This window comes from Mustela nivalis (assembly GCF_964662115.1).
Source record: "Mustela nivalis genome assembly, chromosome: 8".
Lineage (NCBI taxonomy): Eukaryota > Metazoa > Chordata > Mammalia > Carnivora > Mustelidae > Mustela > Mustela nivalis.
In genome coordinates, this window is record NC_139027.1 from 126,455,751 (window position 1) to 126,476,664 (window position 20,914).

The 20,914-nt window shown below is 40.4% G+C and overlaps 1 protein-coding gene across 3 annotated transcripts in view; it reads right to left on the reverse strand.

Annotated features, from left to right (window-relative positions):
• Positions 1-20,914, reverse strand: part of ZHX3 (zinc fingers and homeoboxes 3) — a 106,592-nt gene that overhangs the window by 63,350 nt on the left and 22,328 nt on the right. For all 3 annotated transcript variants that reach the window (XR_014315319.1, XM_082744621.1, XM_082744622.1), the window contains exon 2: positions 201-317. The gene's annotated coding sequence lies outside the window, so the exon portion shown is untranslated. The remainder of the gene's footprint in view (positions 1-200; positions 318-20,914) is intronic.

A 20,914-nucleotide genomic window follows, 5' to 3' on the forward strand; every position in this document is an offset into this window, starting at 1 on the left:
CAATGCAGATTTTTGGATTCATCAATAAAAAGAAGAATCATTTGACCAAAGAGCTCAGCAATGAAAATGGAGGGAGGAGAAGATGAAGGATGTTTAACAACAATGCAAAGACTGAATATAGCTCCGGAGACTTAGGTGCTGCAAAGTCTGGTAACCGATATGGCAAGAAACTTGTTAAAATCCAGAAGCATACTATTTACCCAGGAAACATGCTTCTTCCTCCCTTCATTGGTCTCTCCAGCGTCTCCCTTCATTTCTCGCAGCCCTGTATGCATCTTGAAAGGTCCGCTTGTTGCTTCGGTAGCTGCAGTTCAGTCCTGAGAAAGAAGCAGCAAACCATTACTTTATGAGAAGAGATAAAGCACCTCTGGGAAGTGAAGCGATCCTTGCTCGCCAATCTCCTTTCCTAATTCATTTCCACCACAACTACACACAAACAGGAAAGCCAAGGCCGGGGGCGGGAGGAAGGAGAGAGTAAAAAGGGACTCACAAATACAAACTAGCAATTTGAAACTATAAAAATGCTAGCAGAAACTGAAAAAATAATGAGTGGAAGTAAGACAAACTCAATTCTCTCTGATAATAGATCAGAACAAGATGATTCGTAAAATGAGTAATTTTAACACTCTTTACGCCAGTGAGTTTCCCTGTCCCTCTGTCTTGCTGCTTATGAGATGGCGTAACAGAGATGAGAAAACTAACCTATGTGTGGCCTTACAACTCCAAGAAAGCACACCCTTAAAAATGGGTTGTTTTCTGATATTCTTCCATTCAAAGCCCTGGGGCTTTCTGGGCATGGATTCTAGTGGTACAAAAATGGTCTGGACTGTGAGTTCCAGGCCGAGGAACCATGTTATCCCTATCTTTGTCTCTGACTCTTACCCTGATGTCGTCCCGCTCTTCCCAGCGTCAACGATGGGTAAACAGTAACTCTCGGCGAATGCATGAGACAATGACTATGTGTTTTCAACATACCACGAGAGACGCTGCATGCAATGTTAAAATTTCTTGGAAAACAGTTGAAAAACCACTGCTTTTGAGTTACTTCTTTTTTTCCCCCAAAGCATTCTCTTTGGTTGAGATGCCCATTAGCAGGAAGGTAGCCCTAAAGTGAGTGCACCAGAGGCTCTCAGAACTTCGAATAGAACAATCCGCTGGCACACAAGACAGGGTCAGAACTAGAAGCGTCTGTGCATGTAAACAACTCCGCCCTCACCAAAGCAGCTCCCATTCATCCTTTGCCAATATTCTTCCATCTTTAACGTTCACATCTCAAGCTTCTACTTTGTGTCAGGTACTGGTCTAAGAGCTCTGACTACATTAACTTATTCATTCTTTATAACATTCATATGCAATAGATTCCATTATTCTAATCCCCAAGGTGAGGAAACTAAGGCACGGAAATGTTAAGTAAATTGTGCAAGGAAATGCACTAGGCTGCTGTTCAAAGGCGGGGTCCCTGGGCAAACAGAAACCCACAGTAAGCGGCAGTGTCCTCAGCATACCTCACTTTCTTCTACTGCTGTCATGGGAGGACAGCACCATGTCCAGTAAAATTCACTCTTGTGGGAGAATTTTCCTAATTAATAATTGACTGAAAAACTGAACTTTGAATTCTACACAACTTAAAAACTGATCTTTTATTTTAAAACATTATCCACAGCACCTGGGTGGCTCAGTTGGTTAAGCAACTGCCTTGGGCTCAGGTCATGATCCCAGAGTCCCGGGATTGAGTCCCGCATCAGGCTCCCAGCACCACAGGGAGTCTGCTTCTCACTCCGACCTTCTCCCCTCTCATGCTCTCACTCACTCTCTCCCTCAAATAAATAAATAAATCTTTTTTAAAAAAATATTAAGCATTATCCAGTGAACATAACAAAAAGGAGATCTTCCTAATTTTGTGGAAGTCAAAAGCAATAATTATTATAAGCCAAACACTCACATTTACCCACACCTTCAGCATATGATATTTATTCCAGGTACTTTGCTATGCTTACCAGATCCCTTCTTCCTTTGAAATTGCGAAGAACTGGCTCAGCCAAAGCATTTATTCTCTCACACTCTAGTTCAATTGAGTGGGACACGATGCTAATGATGCCAAAAGCCATGGATTCAGTCCACTACAAACCACTTCGCTTTGTTTGCTTCATGTCTACAAACTCTTAGCTGGATGGTGCACTCTGGATCTTATAAGGAATCAGGTGGGAGTGTGCAAGACAATGAACATAAAGACACCTGCTGGAGAAACTATCCACAACCATCACACAGGGGCAGAAGCAGAACCATGGGACAGAAACACCAATTTCATTATAAAGGAAAACATCACGATCATTGACAAAGCACTTCTACGTTTCTGAGAACTCTTCTCAATGCCAGATATTTTGCCAAAATCTAACCTAAATTCCTTCATTCCAAAAACAAAGAAGTTACAAAATAAGAAACTCAGATTTTCAGTTTTTGCACAAGCTCTACCTGATCTGAAAACAGAACTTTCTTATGCCTGACACCAATTCCACTGACAATAAAGCATTATGTGATCGTTTATGGTTTCAGAAATTGTCACAAAAATCTCTAGCAGTGCAGTGTGGCAAACCACTAGAAAAATCTTATTGCAATTGCATGTATATAGCTTAGATTCTTTTTTTATTATTTTTCATTTGAGAGGGAAGAGAAATTAAGCAAGCATAGGAGCAGAGGAGAGGACCAAAGGGAGACGGAGAAGCAACCCCCCCCACCCCCGAGCAGGGAGCCAGAGCAGAGCTCAGGACCCCGGGATCATGACCCAAGCTGAAAGGAGACAACTGACTGAGCTGCCCAGGCACTCCTCTTTTAAAATTGCTCTTAATCTTCATAAAACCAAAAGCTGTTCCATATCCAAAATAATATAGTTATTTTAAACACAATTTTTCAAGTTAAATGAAGAAACTAACTAACATTAGTCCATATCACATTTTAAAACCACCCAGGGCCCATTCTAGGAGTTTAACCAGTTTCCACAAATAAAAATGGAAAAGCAAAACTGTATTTCTTAATTGTTATTTTAGAAGGAAACCCACGTGGGATCATCCATCTTCCAGCTTTCCTGCCCACAGCTGGAAAGAACTTCGCCAGTGGACAAACGCCGTAAAGCACGTGGATTCCAACAGTCACCAGGTAACTATGACAGCAAAGCCACCGTTATTTATGAGATCATAAAAATGATATGACGTCATTTAAAAAAATTCACATAACATAAAATCAACGATTTTAAAGTGAGCAATTCACTGGCATTTAGTATATTCACAATATTGAGCAACTATCACCTCTACCTAGTTCCAAAACATTTCAGTGACCCCAAAATGAAACCTCGTACTCATTAAGTAGCCACTGCCACCCCCCTGCTCCAGCCCCAGCAACCACTACTATGCTTTATGTCCCTATGGATTTACCAATTCTGGGTATTTCAGAAAAACGTAAATCACATGAAAGGTGACCTTTTATATCCGTCTTTTACTTAGCATGATTTAAAAAAAATTTTTTTTAAGATTTTATTTGTCAGAGAAAGAGAAAGAGAGAGGGAGAAAGACAGAAAGAGTACAAGCAGGGGGAGCAGCAAAGGCAGAGGGAGAAGCAGGCTCCCTGCCAAGCAGGGAGCCCAACAGGAGACTCGATCCCTGGACTCTGGGATCGTGACCTAAGCCAAAGGCAGATACTTAACCAACTGAGCGACCCAGGTGTCCCTAGCATGATATTTTGAGGTTCTTCTGTATTGTAGCATAATCAGTACTTCATTCCTTTTTAAGACTGGAAAATATCCCATTGTATGGATATATCACATTTTGTTCATTCATCCAGTGATGGACATTTGGGTTGTTTTCACCTTTCCCTACTGTAGATAATGCAACTATGAACAAGTATTTGTTTGAATATAGATCTTCAACTACTTAATGTATATACCTTGAAGCAGAATTGCTGGGTCATATAGTAATTCTATGTTGAACTCTTTGAAGAATTGCCAAACTGTTTTTCATAGTGACTACATCATTTTCCCTTCTTACCAACAAAGCGTGAGGGTTCCAATTTTTCCACACCCTCACCAACACTTATTTTCTGTTTATCACAGCCATCCTTGTAGGCATGGAGTGGTACCACACTGTAGTTTTTTATTTGCATTTCTCTACTGTCCAATGATGTTGAACATCTTTTCATAGGTATGTTGGCCATTTTTCTATCTTCTTTGGAGAACTGTCCAATCAAGTCTTTGTCCATATTTTAATTGGGTTATTTTTTATTGCTGAATTGTAAGAGTTTTTAATATATTAAAAATACTTGGGCCCTCATCGGATTTGCAAATGTCCTCTCCAATTCTCTATATTTTCTTGCCACTTTCTTAATAGTGTCCTCTGATGCACAAAAGTTTTAAATTTTGATGGAGTCCAATTCAGCTATTTCTTTTTCTTTCACTGCTTGTGCTTTTGGTGCCTTTCTAAGAATCCATTACCAAATCTAAAGTCATGAAGATTTACCCTTATGTCTTCTTCTAAGAGTTTTGACTGTTACAATTGGGTCTTTGATCCATTTTCAGTTACTTGTAGTATATAGTGTGAGGTTGGGATCCAACTTCGTTATTTAGCATGTCAATGTCTAAGTGTCCCAGCACTATTAGTTGAAGAGATTGTCCTTTTCCCCATTGAATGGTCTTAGTTGCATCAAATTGCATCAAATGCAATTGATGATAGATGTATGGGTTCATTTATAGTTCAATGCCATTAATCGATAGGTCTATCCTTATGCCAGCACCCCCCATTTTGATTACTGTAGCTTTTTAAAAATTTAACATTTAAAGTTTTATGCCTCCATCATCTTTCTTTTTTAAGACTATTTTGACTATTCAGAGTCCCTTGCAATTCCATCTGAATTTTAGGACTAACTTCTCCATTTCTGCAAAAAAGGCTATCAGGATTTTGGTAGAGATTGCACTGAATCTGTAGATCACTTTGGGTAGTACCGCCAACTTTATACTATTAAGTCTTCCAATCCATGAACATGGACTATCTTTCTGTTCTATGACATAATTTTAACTTGTCTTAAAATGTCCCTGATAAAGTAATGCAGTAATTTTCTTTAGTTGTATCTCTATGGTAATCTACCAACGCCCTGGAGTAATTCACAAATATGAAGTTTATACTTGTCATGGAGAGCCCAATATTCATATCCCAGAGAAAAAGTGTCAATTACTCAGGGTCTTACTGCTTACTTTTGCCTACAGAAAAGGCAAGAACTCAAGGATTTTTATTTCCCTCATTTATAATTAATTTTCAGTTCCCAGTAGAGGAATTTATACACAGGAATCTTGTATGTTCACTGATAAGCCTGATGCGGAGCTTGCTCCCAGGACCCTGGGATCATGACCTGAGCGGAAGGCAGAGGCTTTAACCCACTGAGCCACCCAGGTGCCCCAAGATTAAATTGTTTGTTTGTTTTTTTAAGATTTTATTTATTTATTTGACAGAGAGAGATCACAAGTAGATGGAGAGGCAGGCAGAGAGAGAGAGAGAGAGAGAGAGAGAGAGAGAGAAGCAGGCTCCCTGCCGAGCAGAGAGCCCGATGTGGGACTCGATCCTAGATCCTAGGACCCTGAGACCATGACCTGAGCTGAAGGCAGCGGCTTTAACCCACTGAGCCACCCAGGTGCCCAAGAATAAGTTGTTTAATAGGCTTCATTAGAATGGTAACATAAACTTTCTTCCATATAGTTCATATCCCCCCAAAAATGATTATGAAATATTAACTACTTTGTCAAAGAATGTGTTCAAACATAGTTGGTTACTTAAAATTTAAAGACTGGCAGGGAGAGAAGAAAGATTCCAAAGGTCTTTTCTCTAAATTTTTCTTTTGCTAAAGTCTGTGAGAATACAGTTTTTGAAGTTATAAATGTAACTTGGCATGGACACAATCTGTTCTTTCCAGTTTTGGGTTTTTTTTTTTTTTTTAAGATTTTATTTATTTGAGAGAGAGAATAAGCCGGGGGAGGGACAAAAAGAGAGGAAGAAGCAGACTCCCCACTGAGAAGGGAGCCTGATGTGGGGCTTGATCCCAGGATCCAAAGATCATGACCTGAGCCGAAGACAGATGCTTAACCAACTGAGGCGCCCCTGTTCTTTGCTCTTACTTCAAAATTGTAACCGAAGATAACAAAGTAACCCATGAAAAATTACAGTGGCTTTTTTTAAGACTACTAAATTCAAGTAAATGATATATACCCCACAAGTAAGAGTCATCTTAAGACTAGATTATTAGTCTGACCGGCAGTGATTGCTTCAGTTCCCACACTTAATGTCAGCTTTTCAAAGCTTCAATTTACAACTCCTCTCAACATATGGGTCACATAGGGCACACGGTCCATGGTGATCTCAGTAATATAGAAAAGAGTTTTAAGAATCAAATTGCTTATAAATAACTTCAATCAGAAAATTCTGGTTTTTTTGGGGCGCCTGGGTGGCTCAGTGGATTAAGCCGCTGCCTTCGGCTCAGGTCATGATCTCAGGGTCCTGGGATCGAGTCCCACATCGGGCTCTCTGCTCAGCAGGGAGCCTGCTTCCTCCTCTCTCTCTGCCTGCCTCTCTGCCTACTTGTGATCTCTGTCTGTCAAATAAATAAATAAAATCTTTAAAAAAAAAAAAAAAGAAAATTCTGGTTTTAAAAAAAATATTTTATTTATTCGTTTGAGAGACTGAGCAAGTGAACCAGCAGAAGAGCACAAATGCAGGGCTCAATCCCAGGACCTTGGGATCATGACCTGGGCTGAAGGCAGATGCTTAACCACCTGAGCCACCCAGGTGTTCCTTCTATCTGGTTTTTAAATAAACAACTAGAAACCAAATTCTGGGGAAAAGACACCCAATTCCATGCACTTTGGGATCTATAATGAAACCAAAGGCAATAAAAATATCTTCTGGCAGGTGCTCAGGGTCAGTGCCTTGGCAGGGAATGTTAGCTAATGCAAAGTTAGAAAGTCTGATATTTGTTTTGTTATGCTTTTTAATCAGAAAGTTTAAGTTGAAGAGGGCAAGGAAAAGGGAGGCAAGAAAAAAAAATAGACCAGAACAAGTGAGAGCCAGAAGATAATCAGGTAAGAACCTGACACAGTGAGATAGCAGAGAGACAACAGCCCAGGGAGGCGGAAAGCCGGCCCAGGGTGTACAGGGAATGGACTCCTTGCAGGCTGAGTCCACTGCCAAGTGTCAGAGGACCCTTTCAGCACAGTTACCAACAAAGTTGGTCAATATAACATCTGTGATCAATTTACTCTTCATGGCAAGAGTTTTGCCATAAATTCTTCTATAACATGGCAGGTGTAGGGTGCCCTCTCCTTTGGTCTTGCCACTGCCTAATGAGGGCTGCCATGATATCCCATCTTCTAAGAGTGTCTCAACAAGCTAACTGAATAACTGTACTTCTCCCCCCACATTTCCTCAGCTCTGTTTGCACTCTGTTAACCTGAACTCTGTGTCAAGATTCAGGAGACAGATGGGATAAAAGGGCAGTGCCTGAGGAAATGGGACAAAGGCCATATTCCCCTTGGTTGGTGATGGCACAGATGGAAATGAACTCTACAACGAATGAGATTAGGGGAGGAGGTGCTGTGCCCTATTCTGTCACAGCGATACGCATCCTGGATCTCGCAAACCTAGAACTCACAATCCCTGCTCTTGGGTAACACTGAATATCTGCATGTATGATGGCCACTTGAGTCGAGGGGCGAGGAGGTTCTTCTAGTCATCAGACCATGTGCCCCCAAGGTCATGGGTTTCTTACACAGCTCACACCGGTTTCTTACACACCGGAAGAGTAGTCACAGGCTGCACAGCAAGTGATTCATGTCCTGCTGGAGCTCCTTACCCCAGAAGCCCCAGAAGAAGGGAGGCTAGGTGGGCACTCAGGCGGGCAACACTTGCTGCGGGGCCAGCTGGGGTGAGGCAGCACCCCACCCCACTCTCACGGTCAATGCTCAGCATTCTGAGTAACTTCAAACAGCTGCTCTGATTTGGTCTCCATGTGGTAGTGGCTCTCTTGGTCCCTGACTGGATGCCCTGAGCTCATTCACTGCTTAGATTTCTCTTGTTGCTCCCTCCCTTCCTCCCTTCCTCCCTTCCTCTCTCTCTTCCTTCCTTCCTTTCTCCCTCTCCACCCTCCCTTGCTTCTTTCTCTAAAAGGAGCTCTCAGTTAATCTTCAGGCTTGCCATTCTGTGCCCAGGAGCTGAACTCCTGAGGCACCTGCCCTGGACTTGTCTGGTCAGTTTAGTTTTGTTCTCTGCTCTCTCTGTGGTGGTCTTAGTTACAAGCTCCTAGAAACAAGCCCTTAACTTCAGAGCAAGCATGGCTAGACAGAAAAAGAGAAGCAGAGTGGCATGCTGGTGTTTATAAGACAGCTACAAACTAACCATCCCTGATTTTAAACTAACCCAGGCCTGGACACATCCTACATGTCTGTCAGCATGAGCATGGAAAAACAAATTGTGGGATTTATGCAACAGAATACTGCTCAGCAATTAAAAAGAAAAAAATCCATTGCACAATATAGATGAATCTCAAAATCATGTTAAGCAAAAGAAGCCAGACATAAAAAAATATTATATGATTCTATTTATATGGAGTTCTAGAAAAAGTGAAATTAATCTATGGTGGTAAAAATCAGAATAAAGATTACCTTTGGATGGTGAAGACTGACAACAAGGAAGCATGACAGAACTTTTCTGCAGTGACAAAAAGGATCTACATATTGATTGGGGTGGTATTTATATGGGAATAAACATTTGTCAAAATTGGACTATACACTTAAAATCTGCACATTTTGCTGTATGTCAATGATATCTCAGTTTTTAGAAATAAAAAAGCTAAAAAGTCTTCACAAAAAATGCAAAGGGTGCCTGGGTGGCTCAGTGGGTTAAAGCCTCTGTCTTCGGCTCAGGTTATGATCTCAGGGTCCTGGAATCGAGCCCCGCATCAGGCTCTCTGCTCAGCGGGGAGCCTGCTTCCCCATCTCTCTCTGCCTGCCTCTCTGCCTACTTGTGATCTCTCTCTCTCTGTCAAATAAATAAATAAAAATCTTTAAAAAAATTCAAAAAGACAGTTGCACTTATGTGACTAACCATATAAGAAAATATTTGAAGGACTCAAATATACTTTAGACAAAACAAAGATAAATCTCTGTAAAGTAGTACAGAGGGACCCCTGGGTGACTTAGTTGATTAAGCATCTGTCTACAGCTCAGGTCATGATCTCAGAGCCCCACACTGGCCTCTTTGCAGGGAGCCTGCTTGTGCATGTTCTCTCTCTCTGACAAATGAATAAAATCTTTTTTAAAAATTTTTTTAAAAGTAGGGGCACCTGGGTGGCTCAGTGGATTAAAGCCTCTGCCTTCTGCTCAGGTCATGAGCCCAGGGTCCTGGGATCAAGCCCCTCATCGGGCTCTCTGCTCAGCAGGAAGCCTGCTTCCTCCCACTCTCTCCGCCTGCCTCTCTGCCTACTTGTGATCTCTGTCAAATAAATAAATAAAATCTTTTTTAAAAAAGATTGTTTACTTGACAGAGAGAGAGAGAGATATCACAAGTAGGCTGAGAGGCAGGCAGAGAGAGTGGGGGGAAGCAGGTTCCCTGTTGAACAGAGAGCCCGATGCGGGGGCTCGATCCCAGGACCCTGGAATCATGACCTGAGCGGAATGCAGAGCTTTAACCCACTGAGCCACCCAGGTGCCCCAGAAATAAAATCTTTTAATAAAAAAAATTTTTTAAGTAGAAATTTGTATCATTGTATACATTTAATTCTTAAGACCGAATTACATAAAGAGTCCCCTCAAATTTCCCTTACTCTAACATCCAAGTTAAGTATTTTGAGCATGTTTTAAGAGCAGAAAGTATGGTGTAGAGAATGAAAAGACTAACTTGATATTTTTTAATGTGTGAAAAATTTCCCCTGATTATAAGAACACATACTCAATGTAGGAAAAACTGGAAAATACAGAAGAATAGGGGCATAAAACTCACATAATCCAAATCACAAGTATAAAAGAGAAAATTAAAAGTCATCTGAAAAATATCAACTACCCAGAGATAATCACTGTCAACATTTTGATATACACACAATTTTAACCAAATTGGGATCACGGTGTACATATTCTTACTTTTTTTTCCCACTTAAATATATGGAACAGGCATTTTCATGTCACTGAGCATTCTTCCCATTTTTCATTAGTACTACTAAGGTTAAATATTTTCATGTGATCATTAGCCATTCTTATTTCTCTGTGAGACAACTTGGCAATTTAAAAACTATTTTTTTCTTACCACATACACTGTAAAAATTTGGAAAATACCAGAGTATACAAATATAGGGGGGAACCTCACATAATCCAAGCTGTAAAAACAATTACCATTTATTTTTACTTCTCTTTGCACATACATTCTTCTTACAGAATTGATATTCTGGATAAATCTGTTTTAGAGTCTATCTTTTGTTCATTTAGCATCCTTAAAAACCATACAAACATTTTCCCTATGTCATTAAAGTCTCAATATTTATTTTTGTTAGCTTCGTTTTGTTCATAGAATTTTGTTAGCTGCATAGATGTACATAGTTTAACAACTGTTCAGTGTCAAGCACTTGAACATGTTCTTTGTGGTTTCGTTTTTATTTCGTTTATAATGTAGAGATAAACATCTCTGTATATAAATTAGTGTCTTAACCTATGATTATTTCCTTGGGTTATTTTGCCATTTAAATCCCTGGGTTGAAAAAAATGTGAACTTTTTTTTTTTTTTTTAATTAGGCTCCACGCTGGCCTTGAACTCACGACCCTGAGATCAAGACCTGAGCTGAGATAGAGAGTCGGATGCTTAACCCAAAAGTATAAACATTTTTAAGGCCCTATTGCCAAACTGCACTGACAATTATACCAATTTGCATTCTACAAACAGTATATAAGAATATCTGTACTCCCACAACCCACACCCTTGATGGCATTAAATTCTCTCTCTCTTACACATATACGCCCACATCTCATAAGCTCCCTACCACACCTTCCACCATAACTCCCCCCCCAACACACCTTGCTAATGTGATATGTGAAAATGATTTCTTATGACTTTAAATGCATTTTACACTAATGGAATGAAGTTGTTTTTCATTTGGTTAAACCAATATAGCTCCCCATCTCTGAAGAGTCTGCTTAATCCTTTGTATATGTGACACTTTTTGGAGGTAACCAGAAAGTGTTTGGGGATTTCTGGTTCATGACAAATAAGGGAGCAGTAGAACGTAATTCTCCCCTTCCTTAAAATGGCAAATAAAAAAGACTATGTAATTATTTAACAGTAAGAATATACGTTATAAAAATATAAGAGGAAGAGTAAGCCCACAGCAGAACAGGATAAACTGGACACATGCCATCAGGCGGACAGCGCAGAATTCTGCTCCCCACTCCCCAAGCAATCAGAACTGAATGGTGACAAGTGCTAACCACTAAAGGAACCTTCAACTTGAACCAAGCAAAAGACTTCCAAAAATGTCAGTGTGTCCAAGAGAATCGTGGGATGAAAACAAACCCAAATTCAGAAACAGTGGTAGCTGGATGTAGAGAAGTTGAATTGGACCAGGGATTGTCAGGGAAATAATAAAAGATCTGTAGAATAGCTGCAGCCCCCAACATTCTCAGGAAGGCTAAGCTACGAGAACAGCTCTCTACAGTAAAGATGGGATCAGCAGTAGGGGACCACCACCTAAAGCCTAGGACTGGAGACCAAAGAGATAGCACCACAGATGACAAGACATACATCCACCTGGAACAATCCACCCGGGGCAATACTGCAGCCACTGAGCAGTCCCGGGGTTCCTGTACTCTGAGTTCATTCCTGGAAGAACAGTTCCCACCTACAGTGCGGGAAGCTGCGACAGTTGCCACTCTGATCATATAGCCAGGGTTCCTAACAAAGCTGCACATCAGAATCATCTGGGGAGCTTTTAAAAAATACCAGTTGAGGTGCACCCAGGTGGTTCAGTCAGTTAAGCATCTCACTTTGGCTCAGGTCACGGTCTCAGGGTCCTGAGATGGAGCCCCGCATCACACCGGCCTTCCAGGTCAGCGGGCAGTCTGCTGGTCTCTCTTCCTCTGCCCCTTCCTCTGCTTGGTTGCACTCTCTTTCTCTCTCTCTCAGATAAATAAATAAACCCTTAAAAATGCTAATTGACATGCACATGGCCAATAGGTTTGTGAAAAGATAGTATCAATAATTACTGGGAAAAGGCAAACCAAAGTGACAATGAGGTACCACCTTACATCTGTTCAATGGTTATTATCAAAAAAGGCAAAAAAGAATGAGTGTTGGTGATGTGAAGAAAGGGAACCCTGTGTACCACAAGTGGGAATTTAATTTGGTGTAGCCACTACAGAAATTGTATGGAGGCTCCTCAAAAAATTAAAAATGAACTATCATATAATCCAGCAAGTGGAGTTCTGCACATTATTTGAAGAAAAATAAAACACTAACTCAAAAGGTATCTGCCCAGCCATGTTCACTGCAGCATTATTCACAATAGCCAACATATGAGAACAACCTCAGTATTCACCTCAATATTAAAGGATAAAGAAAATTTAGTGTACATATACACAATGGAATATTTTTCAACCATACAAAAGAATGAAATCCTGCCATTTGAGACAACATAAATGGACTTTGAAGGCACTTTGCTAAGTGAAATAACTCAGAGAGGAAAAGACAGTTAGATGGGACAGGAATCCCATTTATAGGTGGAATCTTAAAAAAAAAAAAAATGCAGCTCATAGATACAGAGAACATATTGGTGGTTGCCAGAAACAGGGGGTGGTGAGTAGGAGGGGTAGAGGATGGGAGAAATGGGTGTAAAATGAAACTGGAGAGAAGCTGAAAGAGAAGGCACAAAGTGACTGTGACTGCAGAAGTCCTGGGTGACAGCGGCCTGTATTTGGGTACTGGCACTGGAGACGGGTTTTCTATGTTGGAGGTAGGATCAGCAGGCCTCCCGTTAGAGTGGGCATGAAGAACAGAGTTCTAAGGATGACTCCCAGGTTTAGGACTTTAATAGCTAAGTTCTTCAAGGTATCATTTTACCAAGATGAGGAAGACTAGAGATCAGCAAGTTGCCAAAAAATACGAAGTGCCCTTTTGGTGCTTTTCCTCCTCAGTAATTTTTCATTTAAATTCTGGATTCTGTGATATGCTGCAAACACCAAGGGCAATTACACAATTTCTCTCTCACCTTCTCTGCCAAGTAACCACCTTCCTCAAGTACACATTTTTATGCATTATTTAACACTGTAGGATCAATGCCTCAGAGGTCAGTAGACACAAGTAGGTAGGTTCTCCATGCTTCTAATGCGGTCCACCTCTAAATGACAGCCAAACATCAACTCTAGAAACCTAGGTCCATTACACTCAGTAAAACTGGGGAAACAAGAAACCTAATAAACTGTATAGTGTCTTGTGACTACTTTTCACAATTATTTTGATCAACCCCTGAATAGTACAAGTAATAACACTCAAAATTCAGGGCCTCACCAAAGATAATTCATAACTCTTTAAGTGTCCCATCTTTGTGTGTATGTGATTTTCTAATATCCTGGAAATGAGATCTTCCCCCAACCTGCATCTGTCCAGCTCTTCTTCCCAAAGTCCATAATGCAGAGCTTCAGCTATCCACTACCTATGCAGTTGAAGGACTTCCTATAGAAGACTGCCCACCACTAAGGGCAAAGGCAAATACATCCCCTGGGGAGGCCATCACGGAATATTACTTTATCTTATCTATGGTCTCCATGAATCAAAAATATAAGTAATTGCATGCTTCAATCTCCAAGATAAACTCTGTTCAGAACATAGCTTCTCTAAGAACAGTCTTAGGTGAGAAAAGGGTAAAGAGGTCTAAGGTGAGAGGTCTTAAGTAAGGTCTTAGGTGAGAAAGGGGTAAGGAAAAAGGGAAAGGACAAACTTTACCCTCTGTACTTGTAAATATTTTGGCTGTTACAAGTGTGTATGTGTGTATGCTTGTGTATTACATAATTCTAAAAAGAAAAAAGGAGAAAGATTACCTAAAACCTCTACTTCTCAAACCTTCATAATAAAAGAGTTTCTCCAGGGGTGTCTGGGTGGCTCAGTCGGTTGAGCGTCTGCCTTCGGCTCTGGTCATGGTCCTGGGGTCCTGGGATTGAGGCCCAAGTTGGGCTCCCTGCTCAGAGGGAGGCCTGCTTCTCCCTCTCTCCTGGCTTGTGTTCCCTCTCTCACTGTCTCTCTCTCTCTCTCAAATAAATGAATGACATCTTTAAGAAAAATAAAAATAAAGACTTTATATTAAAAAAAGTTTCTCCAAAGTAATAAGAAATCTGTACTTGCTTCATGTTACAATTACCAAAGAAGTAATGCTTATTACATAATTACTTTAAAAGGATTACAGTTGTTGACCAAATAAATGACTTCTAAAACATTTGGTACTTACAAGGCCCCAAGGACAGTATCACCCTAGACTATCTCTTGCTCTCAGACCACTCACTTCCCTTGCCCTCCTCCTCTGCTCCAAGTGCTTCAAATCCCACCCCGCCAACACTCCCCAAAGCGAGCTTTCTCTCAAGCACAGAGTGGGCTGCCTACCAGCTCTCTGCTCTTGGATGGCCCACTGCCTCCCAAGCTCAACATGTCCCAAACCTGAATCATCATCTCCTTCAGACCTGATCCATTTCTTTTATTTCATGTTTGACAGCAACTTTTGAGCTACTTATTCATGAACTTAAAATCTCCATAATGGTAGTGACTTTTTGCTCAATGCTATCATCCCTTTTGCCTAGAACAGTGACTGGCACACAAAAGACAATAAATATTCATTGCACAAATAAATACTTAAAAATGTATGCTATAATGTTAATCATAAACTCAGAAAACTAAAAAGATCTTGGGATGTTTCCCTAGCCAATACCTAAGTTTACCAAAAAGGTGATACCTGGAGGTCCATAGGCAGAAACTGGAGTGCAGAAGTTACAGCTGACCAGAATGTTACCCGGAAAAAATAAAACCAGCCAACCAACCTGTACTTACAGAGAGGGCCCAAAAGTTTCCCATAGGCAACTACCACTCCTATCTTATAACAGACAAATTCCTACTTTATATTATATCCCTTTGACCCTAGTCTATCTCCATCACCAGGGGTGTAAGGCGTAGGTTGAGGGCATTTTTGCACTGTAAGAGTGACTATCCCAAATTATCCTTAAAGTCCCTTTTAAATTTCAAACTCTATAATTGTATTTAACTATATGTACTTAGTAAGTACTTAATATTAAGGTGTTAAATTGAATAAATACAAATATTTGGAAAGTTATAAGAAGAAATCAATGCATTTTTTAGACATACTAAATAATGGAACCTAACAAATACTCCTGAATATATAACCATTTTCAATTACCCAGTCACTGGTGAATAACTTAGTTTCAATTGTGTTGTTTAATGTAACTGTGCTTCCGATTTCAAGTTCATGAGTGAGTGGCTCCAAAGTCACAGCCAAACAGAGAGGAAATAAAGGACCTCCTTGTTTTATTTCAGATTGGAATTTAAAGGGCTGCTCACATCATTGCACTGTTACAGATCAGAGTGTCCTCAGTACGTATCGTTTTATTCATGAAGAAGACATCTGTCTTCCTTTGGGTAACATATCAAGGATAAGATTTTGTTGTACCAATAAAAGTATTGGATAGATCTACAAAACATCCAAAGTTTTGCATTCTCCTTTCGGCAGTTTTTAAAAACGTTACTTAGTAGTCACATTGTTGACATGATCCAAGGTACTGGTGAAAGCATTTTGCCCCCTAAACTGCAAATCCCATAGGGAAATGACCCTGTTTTACTTGTTCACTGCTATTTTTCTGGTGCCTCGCAGTATGTCTAACAAATGCTAGGTGGTCAGTAAAAGTTTGGTGAACCAATAATGAAATTTCATTATGTAAATATTCACCTCTATCCTCTACTTGTAATGGTAGCAAAAACAAACACCTATAGACTAAAAACTAGTAACAGGAAGTCCAAATACATTTTGAGCAAAGGCAACATCTGAACAAGGAAGAGGGTTTCAAGATGACCCAATTGAAAGAAGAGTACTCATATGTTTGACGAAGTTCTGTTACGGTTATTGGAAAATCTGCGAAATCCGTAGTCACAACTTTGAATGCTATGAAGCTACTAAAACTCCACAGCCTTCCCTTAAAAAGACTGTAAGCCTAAAAAGAAGCAGAGGATGAAAACAGTTTGCTTGACGGAGTGCTGAGTACGTGCCAGGTACTGCGCTCGGCAGCTTACAGACTTACTCCAGCTAATCCTCACGAGTCCCAGACCAAACAGACCTTGTTATCTCCGTGTTACTGATAAGAAATCAGATACGAAGAGGCAAAGGGACCTGCCTTAGGTCACACAGTGGCAAGGCAGAGGTTTCAATCAAGAGTATTGTTGTTTTAGGTTTTTGTTTTGTTTTGTTTTGTTTTTAGATCTATTTATTTGAGAACAAGTGTGCACAGGCCTGTGAGCATGTACACGAACAGCGAGAGGGGTTGAGGGAGAGGGGAGAGAGAATCTCCAGCAGACTCCCCACTGAGCACAGGGCCAGATATGGGGCTGATCCCACCACCCTGAGATCGTGACCTGAGCTGAAATCAAGAGTTAACCGCTTAACCCACGGAGCCACCCAGGCATCCCCAACCCAGAGTATGCTCTTAACTAGCTGGCTATGCTGACAAAGCCAAAGCTTCTCCTCTAATCATAAAATTGCCAGAGCAGCTGTGAGGTCCAAATGTGCACGTGGAAAAGTGGTTACAGACACTCAATAAATATTAATTACCACCTCCTTCCCTGTCTCCTCTCTCCCTTTTTCCATCTAGAGGCCTCCCAACCTGCCTCCTTAGGCAATGCTCCCTAAGTTGTAATAAAGATAAGCCGTGACACAATAATTTGCCTCCTCCCTACCTACAAGTTTGGGGAACTTTAGGATAATTAAAAGAATTTATGGTATTGTTTGATGGAAGCCACTGAAGAGAAATTAAATGTATTACTCATAAGTGGGGATGTTAAGTACACTGCCTCAGATCATACAGTTAGTAAGAGGTAGAACTGAGATTTGAACCCAGGCTTTTTTTTTTCCCTATGTAGTACTCCTTCCACTACCAAAAGGGGAGTCACATAACCACAAGGTGGGTTACCACAAGAAAAAAAGAAAGATCAGAGAATAAAATTCACATTAAAATTTAATAATATGTGGAAATGGATAAGAAATTCTGCCAAAGAAAGGCAAAACTAGAATACAAATGACTTTGCAGAAGCAGGGCTATGGCAGAATCTGTAAGTAGGTATTATACTAAACCAAGTTAGTATAGGTTTGGAAAGGCTGGATGAATCAATTTTTAAAATATTTTCTCTTCTGGGATGCCTGGGTGGTTCAATCAGCTAAGCGCCTGCGTTCAGCTCAAGTCATGATCCCAGGATCCTGGGATTGAGTCCTGCGTTGGGCTCCTTGCGCTGCAGGGAGCCTGCTTCTCCCTCTGCCTTCTTCTCCCTCTGCCTGTCGCTCCCCCTGCTTGTGTTCTCCCTCTCCAACAAATAAATGAATAAAATATATTTTTTTAAAAAGATCTTCTCTTCTAACCAAAGATACAATAATTATGATAGAAAGGACTACATTTTTCTTTTTTAATAACTTCGTAAGCACAGAGCCTAATTACCACATAAAACTGTGGTTATATAAAAACAATAAGAGATTTAAAATATATGTTCTGGGATGCCTGGGTGGCTCAGTTGGTTAAGCGGCTGCCTTCGGCTCAGGTCATGATCCCAGCATCCTGGGACTGAGTCCCACATTGGGCTCCTTGCTTGGCAGGGAGCCTGCTTCTCCCTCTGCCTCTGGCTGCCACTCTGCCTGTGCTCACTCGCTCTCTCTCCCTCTCTTTCTGAAAAATAAATAAATAAAGTCTTAAAAAAATTTTTTTTTAATAAAATATATTTTCTGAACAATTTTTATATGGACCATCAATTAAAAGTAAAGCATGAGTCTTAAAAGACATTTTTGAGCAATCAGGAAATTTTTAATATTCTGAGTATTTAGATGATATTGCTATTTTTAGGTTAATGGTACAATAGTTGTGGGTTTAATTTCTATTATTCAATTCTCATCATTACTTTTCAAGCTGGATTGAATATAGGCATCATTGCTTATTTTTCACTGAAAATAAAGCAGCCCAATTATTTTCAGTATCAAGGCTTAATTTCTATTACTGTTGTCTTTCTCCTCTGATGGGGATTTTCCTAATTTAATGTCTAGTAACAGTACTCAACTTTCATGACATATTTGGAAGACATGGTATTTACTATTTAGGAGTCAGAATTATCTAAACATATTAACCAACAGTGGCTAAGTAGTCAACTCATTGAGACTAGAAACACTTGTTATTTTATTTTATTTTTTTAAAGATTTTATTTATTTATTTGTCAGAGAGAGAGTGAATGAGAGCGAGCACAGGCAGACAGAGTGGAAGGAAGAGTCAGAGGGAGAAGCAGGCTCCCTGCGGAGCAAGGAGCCCGATGTGGGACTCGATCCCAGGACGCTGGGATCATGACCTGAGCCGAAGGCAGCCGCTTAACCAACTGAGCCACCCAGGCGTCCCTTGTTTTTTTATTTTAACAGAGCTGGAGTCAAATTGTGTTTCATATGTTTGGAGTGAAAGCTTATTTATATTTGCCTAGTTAAATTGTGGACATACCATAAAAGCTTCAATTATGTACCAGACTAGGTTCAGAATATTCAGTAATGGACAAATTGAAGATTAACATTAAATTCACCCAAACAGTCCACAGCTTAGTGCTGGTAATGTTCTGCTTCTTTTTTAAAAGATTTTATTTATTTACTTGACAGACAGAGATCACAAGTAGGCAGAGAGGCAGGCCCAATGTTCTGCTTCTTGATCTGGGTGCTGGTTATGTAGGTTCATTCAGCTTGTGAAAACTCACCAGCTTCTACATTTACATACATTTTTCCCTATGTGTATTATACTTCAATAAAGAGGTGGTAAAAGGGGGCCCTGGGTGGCTCAGTGTGTTAAGCCTCTGCCTTCGGCTCAGGTCATGATCTCAGGGTGCTGGGGTAGAGCCCCGCATCATCATAGCATCATCTCTGCTCAGCAGGGAGCCTGCTTACCCACCGCCCCCACCCCCCGCCTGCCTCTCTGCCTACTTGTGATCTGTCAAATAAATAAATAAAATCTTTTTTTTAAAAAAGTTGTAGGGGCACCTGGGTGGCTCAGTGGGTTAAGGCCACTGCCTTCGGCTCAGGGTCCTGAGATCGCGCCCCACATCGGGCTCTCTGCTCGGCGGGAAGCCTGCTTCCTCCTCTCTCCCTGCCTGCCTCTCTGACTACTTGTGATCTCTACCTATCAAATAAATAAATAAAATCTTTAAAAAAATTTTTTAAAATAAAAAATAATAAAAAGTTGTAAAAAAAAAAATGTCTCTGTTAAGTTACATACTGAAGTGTCAGAGATAAAATGATAAGATACCTGGCATTTGCTCTAAAAGACCAGAAAAGGGGGCGGCTGGTGTATGGTGGTGGAGAGGGAACAGGATGAAGAAGGATGGGGAATACGTGTAACCAGATTATAAAAATGTTGATAGTGTTGAAATTACATGATGGGTTCATAGAGGTTTATAATACATCTTTGAAAATTACCACAATGAAAAAAATTGTTAAAGGGAAGGCATAATTGCTGCTGCAACTGTGTTTGCGTGTGAGCAGTGAAAGAACAAGAAAACTGGTTGACCTTGAAAAACCATCATTGTGGAAAGGGAGGAAATTAATGGGTGAACTACAGCAGCAATGTGACTCCTAACCTGTCCCCCATATACTCAAATGATGAACTTGGGGCTTCAGGGCTTTGAGGGTGTAGGGAGAGAGGGTTTTTTTTTAAATATTCAGCGGGCAGAATGCTTCCCAGGGTGGAGTTCACACCTACTATACTCAAAACAAAAAGGAAAGATGGTCTACACAGATAAAATTTAAGTGTGTGTGTGTTGTGATAACTGGGACAATCAAGCTGTAAAATTGCCCTAATGCGGGCACTGGGTAGAATGCACTTTGAAAGGGACTCTGATATCCTCTCTCCTCAAGAACACTGCATCCCAAAGGTCTGCTGGGGAAAGGAGGATGCTAGTCAGTTTCTAACCACAATATCTGAGCTCAGAAGGTGCTTAACCTGCGGAATGATTCAAAGCAAAACTTTTCTTTCAAGAACTTTAGCAGAATACTTCTTTCTATTCATCCTACAGCTTTGAGGAAATAAGAGCTATCTCCAAAGAGGCAGGGAATCTCTAACATAGAAACACACCCTATGAGCAGATCACTGAGCTCCACAAAATAAGCAAGTGTAAATGCCTCTGTCATTCAAATTCTGACATAATAATCATCTCTTAAAATGCCCCCGAAAAGTCTTGGACATAGTATTCTCTGCTTTATACAAAAGGCAAAAAAAGAAAAGCACCTGTCCCCCAAGCTAAAAGATTAAAAGTTCAGCGAAAAGGGGGATCATCAGACCCTCATGACCTCCACAACCTGGGTTCTACAGAACTCATTTGCTAATCTATTACTGAAAGGCTGCCAGCTGCATGAGTATCTTTCAGTTCAGGAATTTTAGTTCAGTAATTTCAACAATGCGTCCATTTTCTCCAAATTCCAATAGAGTAAAAAAAAAAAAACCCAAAAACTGGATGCTCTAAAACATTTCTTATAAAAGAATTTTATCAGTAACACTATACTTTCTAACCCATGTTTAAAAACCTATTTAGTTTCTCTTTGGGTAACTTTCTGGTATACTAAAGTATGCCAGATA